General features: G+C 32.9%; 1 protein-coding gene across 1 annotated transcript in view; it reads right to left on the reverse strand.

Annotated features, from left to right (window-relative positions):
• Nucleotides 1-13,304, reverse strand: part of AGTPBP1 (ATP/GTP binding carboxypeptidase 1) — a 2,804,614-nt gene that overhangs the window by 2,726,473 nt on the left and 64,837 nt on the right. The gene's annotated exons all lie outside the window — the stretch shown is intronic.

Consider the following 13,304-nt stretch of genomic DNA (forward strand, 5'->3'; position numbering starts at 1 on the left):
GTTCACTTTAATAACTGTCCCTCAGACATTAATGAAGTGCACAGCTTCCTGACAGATAACCATGGGACAGAATGACAAAAGGTTTGATCATTATTGTGTTTTATGCCATTGTGTCACATGCATCAGTATGACTAATTAGCCATTTGTTCTACCCCAAAACAGTAAGGCTGGGGGGGGGGGGGTGTGTGCAGAGCCTAGATGGCCAACTGAGAGCAGTGAATTTTGAGAGCTCGATACACTAGTATAATAATATAGGAATTTTTTTATTATCTTCAAGTTTAAAACATCATAAATCTGTAGATAAACTACTAAACTACATAAATATCAATTTTGGTGGAGCTGTACAAACATTTTCCTGTCAAGTAACTTGGAGATACACTGAGTCACTGAATATGAAAAACAAGGAATTCTCATACAGATGTTGTTTTGAAAAAACTTCAATTGATGATATCTACCTTACAGGAATGATCTTTGAGAATGGATGGCTTTAAAAATGACTTAGAAAACCTCAAAATTAAATTCTCAAAAAACAGACTGATACTCTTAAGGAACCATTACAGCAAAACCATAGAACAATAAATATAGAGACTTCTCTAAATGACATTGAAGGGAGACAAAGAGGAAGAATTCCAAAAAGGATTTCTGCTTAAACAGAATACATTGCTGCTTAACAAAATAGATGACTTAGAAAACAGGGAAAGGAGAAACAACATAAGGATCTTTGGTCTGCCTGAAAACACTGAAGGTGAAGACATTATTTCATTCTTAACCTGGATTACTGAATTTTTTGACTTGTAAGAGGGACTTTCATTTGGAATTGAAAGGGCACATAGAGCACTGAGGAAACCTGATTCTAACTCAAATACTCCTAGATCCACAGTTATAAAATTTCTTTCATTTCTGGACAAGGAACGAATATTAAAATCTCCTTGGAGAAAATCACCCTTAAAATATAAATCAAAGGTTTGACAATGATTATTCTTCCAGAATACTAGAACAAAGGAAAAAAGTCTGGCCAATAATAAAACTGTTGAAACAAAAAATTAAAGCACAGCTGGCCTTTCCAGCCAAGATAATACTTTTTGCCAGTGAGATGAGAAGCTTTAATGACTCAGAAGAAGATACTATATTCATCAAAAACATAGCGTCTATCCCAGAAGAAACAGAATGGATGGCCCCTACTCTTAAAATAATAAAATTAACAAATCCTTGGACTGATGCTATAAAGAAGAAACAAAAACAGATTCCAAGATAGCTGAGAGATGTAGTTGCAAGAGTTATTTATTTTTTTTTGGACAAAGCATCAACTGATATGGTAGCTGTGGTGATGGTGCTGTGGTAGCGTTGTCCTGTTCGATTCTCAGCTAGAGTGTTTTCTGTGTGGAGACATGCATGAATGGGCATACCTTCGTTGAAGGATGTGTGTCAGAGTTGGCAACTCGGCACGTAAAAATCTACTGCCAATCATTAGCGGACCGGAGTTCCGCTATGGCCACCCCTAACCGGGAAAAGCCGAAAGACACAACATCAACTGATATGGTACATCACTTGTCATCTGTTCTTATTTTTAAAAAAAGGAGGGTTTCTTAAACAACTGAGAAACAGTAATGATTTAGAATGTTCAGTGTGTCCAATAATTCTTCACAAACAAAAGGTAGGTCAAGATGGGTTACTATTTACATTATATACAAGCCAAACAAAGCAACATACAATACAAACATAAAAGTTTCTATTCCCCTACTTGAACTCAATGAATACTTACCTTGTTCATTTTTCATTGATTTTACTTATATAAGTAATTAACTAATTCAACAAGGTACCATTCAGAGTTCAGACTCAAATGTAACAAATTAACAACATATATAACAGCAGTAACAGTAGAGTGCTTTGAAAAAAAAAATGGTGTCATGGAGACTAATGCCTTCTTCAGTTAAAGTATGATTTAGAAAAATTATCTACATCCTGGTTAAATAACAGTAGCAAGCTCTTGGTACAAATGCCATCATTATTCTATCTAAATATAGTTAATATCAATTATGGCAGGTGTCACAGCTATGAGTGCTGTTTGATCAATCCTGATACAGTGTGCGTGGATGCAGCTGTGTCTGGCAGCTAGTACAAATATTATTATTCTGTCTAAACATAGTTAATATCAATTATGGCAGGTATCATAGCTTCAAGTGCTGTTTGATTAAGCCTGACATGGTGTGTGTAGATGCAGTTTTCATCTCCGGGAAGTTGTGGGTTGCGGCTTGTGATAGAGGCTTACTGATGCTTGTGTATTAGGAAGAGAGAGACATCTGGTGTTTTAGCCTGGATCCAGGGGAAGGGGGTGGATAAAAAAACAGTGATTTTGGATATTTTGGAAGAGAATAGTTTTTACAGCTGCCAAGTGAGAGGTGGGAAGGCTTAAAGAATGTGTTCTCCCTTGTTGTGGCAGCTTGTTGGGAGGTTTTTTTTTTTATCCGTTTGCTCTCCATTCTTTTCCTGGCTGCTGCCTCACTGAAAGTGAGGGAATTAAGGCTTGAAGTTGCAGTGAAATGAAGCTTTCCTTCAGGTGCATCACCAGCCTCTGGTATGCAGTACACAGACACACTAACAGAAACAGAGGCTCCCAGGTTGCTATGGTAACAGAGTGACGATAATGTTTAACTGCTCTGAGGAGCCTCTGAGATAATTCTCGGCAATGAAGTTTTTGGTTAAAAAAAAAATAAATTTTATATATATATATATATATATATATATATATATATATATATATATATATATATATATATAAATAAAAGGGCTGTTTTAAACATGTACACATATTGATGGTCTCATAACACTTCGTTTAGCTAATTAGGCTGATTCTTGATAAAATAAATAAATAAGCACAATTTTATATTTAAAATGTATTTTGGTCCAAACACATTAAGGACTCACAGTAACTTAGACTTCCACTCTTATGTAAAAGACTAAGGGCACTTGGTCTTGTGCAGTACCCTTTGCAGTGATCTGGGAGGTGAGCTTGCTTGGATGTGTTGGGCAATGGATAGCCGATTCTAGGGGTGTTTGGTATTGCCGGGAAGTGGTAGAGAGTCATCAGGATTTCCTTCATGGAAATATCTGTGGGAATGGAAGGTGTGTTGAGTGGTTCACTGGAAGAGTGGCCACTGCATGGAACAGGCTTGTAAAATGGAACTGGACAAATATTGGTTTGGATATTTTAAGAACAGCCTGGAAACACATCACATGAACTAGTGAATGGTACTCTGGCAAAACTGGATGGGCATTGTTGCCCGTGCCTGAAGTACTGATGTGTGTGTATGTAAGGATGGAAATGTACTTACAACACATAAAAAACTAGAAGGGTCTCATAATTTAAAGTCTATGGACTGTATAAACACGCTTGGAAGGAGCTAATAATAAGAATAAGTATTACAGCTTGTGGTGTCTCAAATAACTAAGATATAGCCAAAAAAAAAACAAAAAAACAATATGTAATGTATGATTTTAGTCAATATGGACAAATATATAACAGTCATATAAGATGAAGCAGTCTGCTGAATTTAGATATTAAAGACAGAATGGGCTTGTGCATAGTAACACTACTGTCTTTATAGTCATAATTGACACACACTACATTAACATCAAGGGGAAGCATGATGATTTTCTTATATAAGTAAATATGCATAACAAGTCATGTAATTGCTTTAACTTGAATTGTAGCTTTTGTAACCCATCTTGACCATACAAAGTACTTAAGCGGTTACCAATTTAACTACTGTTTTATACAGGACATCAAGCTGAGAAAGTTGTTCAAGAAAAACAATAGAAGCCAGAACTTGAAATGCCACAGCATTTAACAATCCTATTCTGAACAAATTACATTAAAACTCAGTTTAATAACATGGGCTTGTGTAGGATAACACTACTGTTTTAACTAGTCATAAATAACATATACTATACTGAACCATCAAGGGGAAGCATGATGATTTTCTCATACAAGTAAATGTACATAAGTCATATAATTGCTTTAACTTGAATTGTGGTTTTGTAACCCATCTTGACCATACATAATACTTAAGCTGTTACCAAGGTAACCAATGTTTTATACATGACAAACTGACAAAGTTGTTCACGGAAAACAATAGAAGCCTGAACTAGGAATGTCACTGAATGTAACAAATCAGATTCTGAACAAATATTATTAAACTGACACTCAGCTGAACCTTTGCCGATTATAAAAAATAGAATGTTGCCAGTTAAATCTAAAAACTTTCAGAATATGCCATAAAACGGCAATTTATGAATATGGAAAGGGAATTAATTTGTAATCATTAATCACAATAAGTGAATTTGTTTTTAACCTATAATTTCATACATTTTATAATAAGAAATGGCAGATATGAAAATCCTTATATGTAGGAAATGGGGGGGGGGGGAATGCACGGATAATTAAAATGCACTTTCATCAACGTTCACATAAAACAAACCTGATGCTTTAAAGTAAGTTAGCAACAAAAAGTGATTACTTTAATGTTGGCAAACAATGAAATATAACTTTTGATATATCCAGTAAAATACATTGTATTATAAACATTAGGTATAGGTATAAATATTATTACCATCTATTTATATTAAGTAACAAGTTTTGAAAGACATCAGTAAAGGGTGAATGTGTTAAATAACTGTGTGCTATACTCTTTTACTGAGGTTTTATACAATATGCATCCTACTTTACTATGATTGAATTGCTTGTCATCTATCTTTCATATAAATATTAATTGCTTATACAATAAGATGTTTATATTGTATTAGAATTCTGTATAATCTACAATAGTACTATATATCTGTTAAAAATAATATAAATATTGCTTATTCATATTACAAATGCTCTCCATATGATAATTCAATATATGGAGCTCAGATATTCTGGATTGTCAAGGTACGAGTGATAATCTGATGGACTTAGGAATAATTAGGAATGATATGACAGAAAGGAATGATTTTTATTCCTTGGCTAGTGTGGATCTTAAATTTAAATTAATAAATCTTAACAAAACTATTTCGCACAATCATTTTTAATATGCCTGACCAAAACATTACTTTACTGGTAAACACTCAAAGTATAAAACTGATAATTTCCTTTAAAAGCTCAAACATTACTTTATAGTAATAGTCACAATAAAACAAAAAATACATAGTCTAAATTACCCAAGATTGATTTAACTTTATTATCTTTAAATACCGATGGCTTAAACAATCCTAGCAAATCTGAAATATTTAAAACTGAAAAAACACAAATTATCTTCCTTCAAGAAACTCAATTCAAAACAAATGAAAATTACAAATGGAATCCTAAGGAATATATGATATTGACGCAATCCACTTGCAAGACAAAGACAAAAGGGGTAACAATTTTATGGAAAACAAATGTGATTAACCCAGAAATCATTTATAAAGTATGAAGATAAAGAAGGCATTATGGCATTAGTAATAGTTAAATATAATAACAGAATATGGACCCTAGCCAATCTATACTGGTTCCCAGGCATTGGAACAGGAATTGTTAAAAAAAAAAAAAAAAAAAAACACTGATTTCATTTCCAATAATTATAAAGGCAACTTAATATGAGGATGAAACTAAATGTATATATGTGATATTTCGGAAACTACAAATAAAAGACTGCTGTGTACATCTGCTGTATCAACAGCTTTTAAAACAAATGGGTAAAATCATTTCATCTTATAGATATTTTAAAATTTAAAGATAAATATTTATTGTTTTCCCATCAAGATCACAGATTTAGTACCCAAACTATAATAGATAAAATATAACTATAATAGATAAAATATTTGCTACCCATGACTTACATTCTAAACTCATTAATTTCTCAAATCACTCTCTGCCCCTTTTCAGACCACAATTCATTGATACTAAAACTTCAAAATGTGTACAAACCATTAATCTTTAACTCCAAAATTCCAGCATATACAACTAAGATTAAAAAGCGTTCAAACCCTGGTTATCTGAATTACAATTCTTTTTAGATATTAATTACACCAGAGAGATAAATAAAATAATGGTATGGGACTCATTAAAAGCTTACATATATGGTAAAACCGTAACTTGGTGTGTATATTATATATATATATATATATATATATATATATATATATATATATATATATATATATACACATACATACATACATACATATACACATACATACACACACATTATATATATATATATATATATATATATATATATATATATATATATATATATACATACACACACACACAATATATATATATATATATATATATATATATATATATATATATATATATATATATATATATATATATATATACACACACACACACACACCACACACACACACACACACACACACACACACACACACACACACACACACACACAATATATATATAAATAAAAGAGAATGGGATTCTGAATTTTTATATCTACAATCCAAACTTTTGTCAGTAAAAGCTGAAGAAAATCAAAATCATTTGGAGATGAAAAAGAAAGTCTAAGTATTAAACAATAAATACAACAAAATTCTAACACATAAAACTAGATTAGCTTTAGAAAACCTAAAAATTAAACCTTGGCCACTTCTCCCAAATATCTACATAAATTATCCACAAGAATCAAAATACAATTAAAAGTGAATAACATTAATGGTATCTTCCATGAAAAGAAAGGGAAAAAAGCCTTGGATATAGGAGACATTCTTGATGCCTATAGACATCACTATACGGAATATTTCCAAAAAGAAAATATACATATTGATCAATTAAATCTAGATGAAAAATGTTCCAATATAAAAAAATACCAGAAAAATTAAAACTAGATCTGTAAGCACCCATATCCTACAAAGAAATTACAGATACAATAAAAGAGGGTAAAAATAATGCTCCAGGTATAGATGGCATAATAATGGAAATATATAAACTTTTTCTTTCAAAGATACTATCCCTCTTCCATAAAACTCAACTAGAAATTCAGCCACAAGCTTTAATACCACCCTCTTGGAGATATTCCTTAATCACACCAATCCTAAAGGAAAACAAATCCCCAAACCTCTGTACCTCATACAGACCTATATCATTATTAAATAAAAAGACTAAGATATTTATGACAACATTAACTAACAGAATGAAAATACCACTATCCAAAACTATAAATAATGCTCAAACTGGACTTCTATATCAGAGACACACACGCCAATATTAAAAGGATAATTTCTCTTATAGATTATGTTAATAAAGAAACACTCCAACTGGCTTAGAGAGAAAGCCTTTGATTCCCTAAATAGGGACTAGTTATTCAAAATCCTAATGCTATTTGAATTTCCTGCATCCTTTGTTCATCTCCTAAAGAATATATATACAAATAATTCAGCATATGTCAAGTTAGGTCCTTTTACCTTTGAATCTATACATATAATAAAAGGCACTAAACAAGGATGTCCCATATCACCGATTCCATTTGCTCTAGCTATAGAAATATTGGCAGATTCAATTCAGAACAATATAAAAATCAAAGGAATAGATGTTTATGAACAATACAATTCTAAAGTAATGCTATATGCGGATGACATATTACTAACATTATCCAATACAAGAGACATCAGAAGAATTAAATATATTAACTGACAAATTACACAACTTCAGAACTCCATTCCAATAAAGCAAAATCAAAATTTTTATTTTTAAATAAAAAAAAAAATAAGAACCGTAGACCAAGGGGGATCACATCATAGAGAAACAAGAATCTACCTTAAAATATCTAGGAACTGAATTATGCAAGGATAATAATAATAAATTAGTCTAAAAAAATACAATATCATCATCAACAGAATTAAAATCTCTGTGGAAAAATGGAACAAAATAATATTAACATTTGAAGACTAACTACAGTTAATAAAAATGGTTTTACTGTCCAAGATCCTATATATAGCCTTGGCAATACAGCTGTTAACAGAAAGGAATATACTTAAAGAAATAAATTCATACCCAATAACATTGTTATCGTTTCCCAAAAGAAACAAAATAGCTTTAATACATCATATCAGACCATGAAACAGGGAGGATTAAACTCTCCTGATATAGAAACATAAATAAAAGCATCAATATCTAAAACAATCTCAGAATGGTTAAGTCCAAATTACTCTGCAAATTGGAAAGAATTGCAGTAATATCAATAAATGAATCTGATTTACAAAAAAATTTCAAACAGATAAAAACAATTTGCCATGGCACATATGTATTGGCATGCAATACAACATAACTAAACCCACAAAACTCATATGATTTATTACATTGCCTCATTTAGGGAAATTGTTAATGCAAATACAGATTTAAAAATCTGGTTTGATCTTTTAACATCATTTATAGTCACAAAAAACTTTCCACATAATATATATAGAAATTATTAATTCCTGGTAACAGAAAGAATTTGTTTGTTGGCTCAAATGTATCTAAGAACTAAAAGTTTTAGATATGCAAGTAATACAAACATACAAAGTTCCACAACAGGACTGGCTAACTTTAGAGTCTTCAGTCATAGTCACAAGATTTAAATAGAATAATTAAGCTTTCATTTAAAGAAATACATAAAATTTACAAAATACATATATGAAATCATATACAATGACTGACATGGGAAACCGTATTTAAAAATTTTTACAAAATATTGATAAAACACAATGCAAAAACCTCATATTGGAAAAATATAACAAAAAGGACATTCAATACAGTTAACTGAAGATATGAAAACAAATATATTATTGATAAAATATACATCCTTTACACAATACTGGAAAGTTTTTAATTGGAAATGCTTGCACAGAGCATTCTTAACCCCATACAGAATCAGTAAAATTAGTTCTTCCATAAAAGAAATATGTTGGAGATGTGAGCAAGTACACAATGCAGATTGGAGCCACATTTTCTTTCGATTGTGTTAAAATTAAGCCATTTTGGAATGGTATTAATTTCTAGAAGTTTTATTTACTGAATCATTTTATTTAACTAAAGCTCTTATGTTATTAAATGTGAACAAAGGTCCTCATTTGAATAGGTCAAACATGTATTTAGTATGGACTATACTTGCAATTTCAAGGAAGTGTATAACAAGAAGATGGAATACAAACACAATACCAACTCTGGAAGACTTCTACAGCCTACTGAAGACTACAGCATTATTGGAAATTAAAACTAAATGTATCCAAAGCCATTTATCAACAACCCTTAGGGAAAAGTTTTATCGTTGGTTGACACTATACAATAATTGGCTTGCACTGCTCACTAATCAATCAATTATCAATCAATACCAACATAATAAGGGTATGCTACAGCAAGCGAACTGATGCATCAGGTCCTGCAACTTATAAGAAAGCATAAAATTCCAGACACACAAAATTAAGAGTACAGACAATGTAAAACTGGACGCAACCAGTTAACAGAGAAATACTACATTCAGTTTTTTTGTTACACACTGAAATATATGGGGGGTTAGATGAAAAAAAAAATTCGATGTAAACATGACACTTTCACAATTCTGCCACTAAAGTCAGGGAGTTCTATGCAATAACCATTTTATTTACTGAAGCGTATACATCTTTTCTCAAACCATAATCAGTTTTTAAATGAGGCAAGACTAGCACAGACGTTGGTTAACCTCTGCTTTAGCATGGAGGAATGCCCAGAACAGAGGAAGCCTATACAACCTGAAGTGCCACATTGACGGTCAGAGGAAAAAAATAAATAAAATAAACCATACCTGCAATAGCATTACAGGCCACAGAATGAGCTCAGTACCACCAGACTTTTGTTCAACAGCAAGCAACCTCACCCCCTGTGCCATAGTTATGCTTAATATTTCTTAGTCTTACATATAAATGCTTTCTCACTTCACAATTTATATGAAGCTGCTTATATTGTCAGCACATAAGACAAACACTCTGATAAGGGGGGGGGTTGAAATGCAGAGTTACGTACCTTAATGCTTGTACAGTACACACAAGATACACTGACAAAAATTTATAAGGCACACATGCATGGAACAAAATAGTAGGCAGATTTTCTGCCCACAGTTACTAACCTAATGACCCTACAAGGTCTTTTGTGCCAAGATAAGCTTCCCAAATGTATCAGACAGGTTTTGATACCACTCATTTTATTGGGGGTATAAGCCTGGATATGGGTGATTAAGCATTTACAAACTTCATCTAATAAGGGCATAGGTGCTATATTTAGAGTTTCCATCTGCTCAGCTAAGTTGCACTTAATGTACGTGTGCCTTTGTCTTAACTGATAATTTAACAAAGGTGTTAAAGATTATGCTACTTCAGATTCTGTTTTCATAGAATTACACATTTCCAAAGAATGAGTCCCTAATAAATGCCATGCATCACCTGCAGACTATAAAAGCACCCTTGTAGATTATGGTCAGCCTTGCGCATAAGCAAACAAGGCAATTACCTAAGGCTGCTTTCATTTATTTAGTTTTTTAATGTAAAGGAATGAACCAAATTTTATTTTACCAAATGGTCAATGCCACCCCCTGTTAAAGGAAACCACAACAGGAGTGTACTAAGAAAGAACTGCTGCACACCTGACCACTCAATATGTGGACTTTCTACTCCATGGAGCCCATAATTTACTTGATCAACTCCTTATAGCTTGTGGGTGGAATGGTGCAGGAAACTTGCAAATTTAAAACTGTAAAGTTTTAGATATGGCCAGAGTGGGAAAAGAAACAAAAGCTTTGATGGTAGTTTGAAGCAGTCTTTTTTAATGCTGGCAGGCAGCCAGATTTGGACAGTGGAGGACTGCTAGATCAGCTAGCTAGCAAATGAGCATTTGTGTGAAGATGAACTGAAATGCATCACAGCGAGTCTCATTTTATTACAGCTGACAGATAATTACACAGACAGCAATGTAGTTGACAGTGACTGGTATGGTGGCTGCCTGGGAATGAGAATGACTGACCCAGGATGTAGTTTGCTCATTATTATAGCTTTGCAAGACTTATGTGACTTATGTGACGCAAGCTGGACTAATTTTGATAATGTTTGTGCAAAACAAGGCTAAAATAACTTACTGAAACCACCATGAAGAGAAGTTATGTTTGCCAGGGTCAGAGTGTGTGTGTGTGTGTGTGTGTGTGTACATATACACTCATGAGCGAGTGAGAGAGACAATGGCCATAGCAATGTATGCCATCGTTATCTTTTTAATTAAAATCAGATTAAAGTAGTATACAAAGTCTACAATGTGGTTTTATCTATTGGCTGAAAAGGTGGTCTCTGGATAAATGTAACTGACCCTTTTATTGTGTGATCAGTTTTAAAATGGGTTCACAGGACTAAAAGTATTGGAGTATTGAAATGGGAGTACTGAAAAGGAGTTTAAGTAGTATTTACATTTGTGAAAGAACCTGTACACTACAGAGTCCTTTTATGGACTGTGTGTACTATTTTGCTTGCTCTGCCTTCACTTACTCACTCATGCCCACCCCTAACACTAAAATTAAAAATAAGAGGAGACATTTCCCCTTTTAGGGGAAAAGACAAGCATTTGCTGCTATACAAAGACGTGGTTTATATTAAGCACATTAGGTTGTGATGGTAGGAGTTTGAATCTTGTTTTATTGAAATAATGTAAGAAAAGAACAACTTTTGTCTTACAGAGCTCATAGACCGAGATTATCCTATTAAATGTAAGGTATGTATTATGGTTAGCATAGATACTGAAGGTTGGGATAGTGAGAATTCTAAGTGTAAGGAGATAAGGAAAATTAATGTATTCATGGATAAAGAAATTTTGATTGAAAAAAGGGGGTGCAAGTTGATTTTAAGATGGAACAACTACATGATTTTTCCTACTGTAAAGATTTTAAAAAATAAACAAACTGACATGGATAAGTTTTGGAACAAATATACTTTCTAAAGAAAGACTTAATAAACCTAAAACTTAAGTTTATTTGTGTGAAATGTAAAATGAAAGCAAAATTTCAAACTGCCTGGCACAAGCTAACAAATACTCCCTTGCATTACTCCTGACCCTATTAATTTGGGATGTATAACTGGAAAAGAGAAGGGATTTTTTTTTTCAGGAATGGCAGTTGTGATAATGATGTAGATAATACATTAAGTGAAAGGGAAGTAGGATTTAAAAGGGGGATAAGTCAGGCTGAATCTGATGAATTAGATGAACGTGTTAAAAAGAAAAGGCAGAAAGCATTGGGAGGTGTAGTTTTGGACAACAAGGGTGGCAATACTTCTAAAAAATACTCAATTTCAAACTAACTAAAAGGAAATGTTAATTATTGGGGATTCTATAATCGAGGGGAGTAATAAGAAACATGGTTGAGTTTGCTGTATGGAAACAGTAATCTACGTCTAATAAGCGCACTCTCGGGTGCACCACATTTCAAAAGCTCTGTTACACTGCAGTACCACCGCAGCACTGCTTCAAAAGGGGTATTACCAGTGGCATTTTTTCCTCCCTGCTGGGAGGCTTATACCCCATCCCCCGAAAGCTACTTCAAGGATCCTTATTTTATTGATCGATGCCAATATGTACAAAACTCTTATGGGCTGCAGTCTGATCTTTAACTGTTGAAACAGCTGACCCAGTCTTTGTATCATCAGCATACTTAGTAACCCAAATTCCATTAGACATTGGGAACTCCTGCAGTCTGCATTTCCTCATTGCCTCTGTATGGGTTTTAGCCAACATTCTGGTTTTCTCCAATACCCCAAAGAAATAACAAAAGAGGAACAGGTGTTCCTCTGACTTGCCTGTAGATAAAAGTGCAGTGTGTGCAAGTATGTGTGTAAATGTTTGTATGCGCGCATCCTGTATAGGCCTAGTTTTGCAGGGGCAGTTTCAGCTTGTGTATGCAAGTGGGGAAAAAAGTGTCACATTTTTATACGTGGGCACAAAAATCTTCTAGGCAGCAGAAAAAAAAACCCACCAAGTCATTCTATTTCAAAAATAAGGCTTAAATACATCTGCCGTAATCCATTTCCCATTAAACAAAATTTCACTTTCATTCCAAATAGCCCATATTACAGAAAATAATCTACACTTCTCGTATATTCTTTCTTGATCTTACAACATCCATACATAAATCATATTTGTATTGTTTGTAATTAATATTCTCAAAACATGTTTCACCACACAGTTTTTTCCCCCCAGAGTTTCACTACTACACTTCAAGAAGATAAGCTCCGTTGTCTCTTCCTCCATACAAAATAAATACTCTTTCAAC

This window comes from Protopterus annectens, chromosome 2.part0 (genome assembly GCF_019279795.1).
Source record: "Protopterus annectens isolate FY-2018-M chromosome 2.part0, PAN1.0, whole genome shotgun sequence".
NCBI classification, from domain to species: domain Eukaryota; kingdom Metazoa; phylum Chordata; order Ceratodontiformes; family Protopteridae; genus Protopterus; species Protopterus annectens.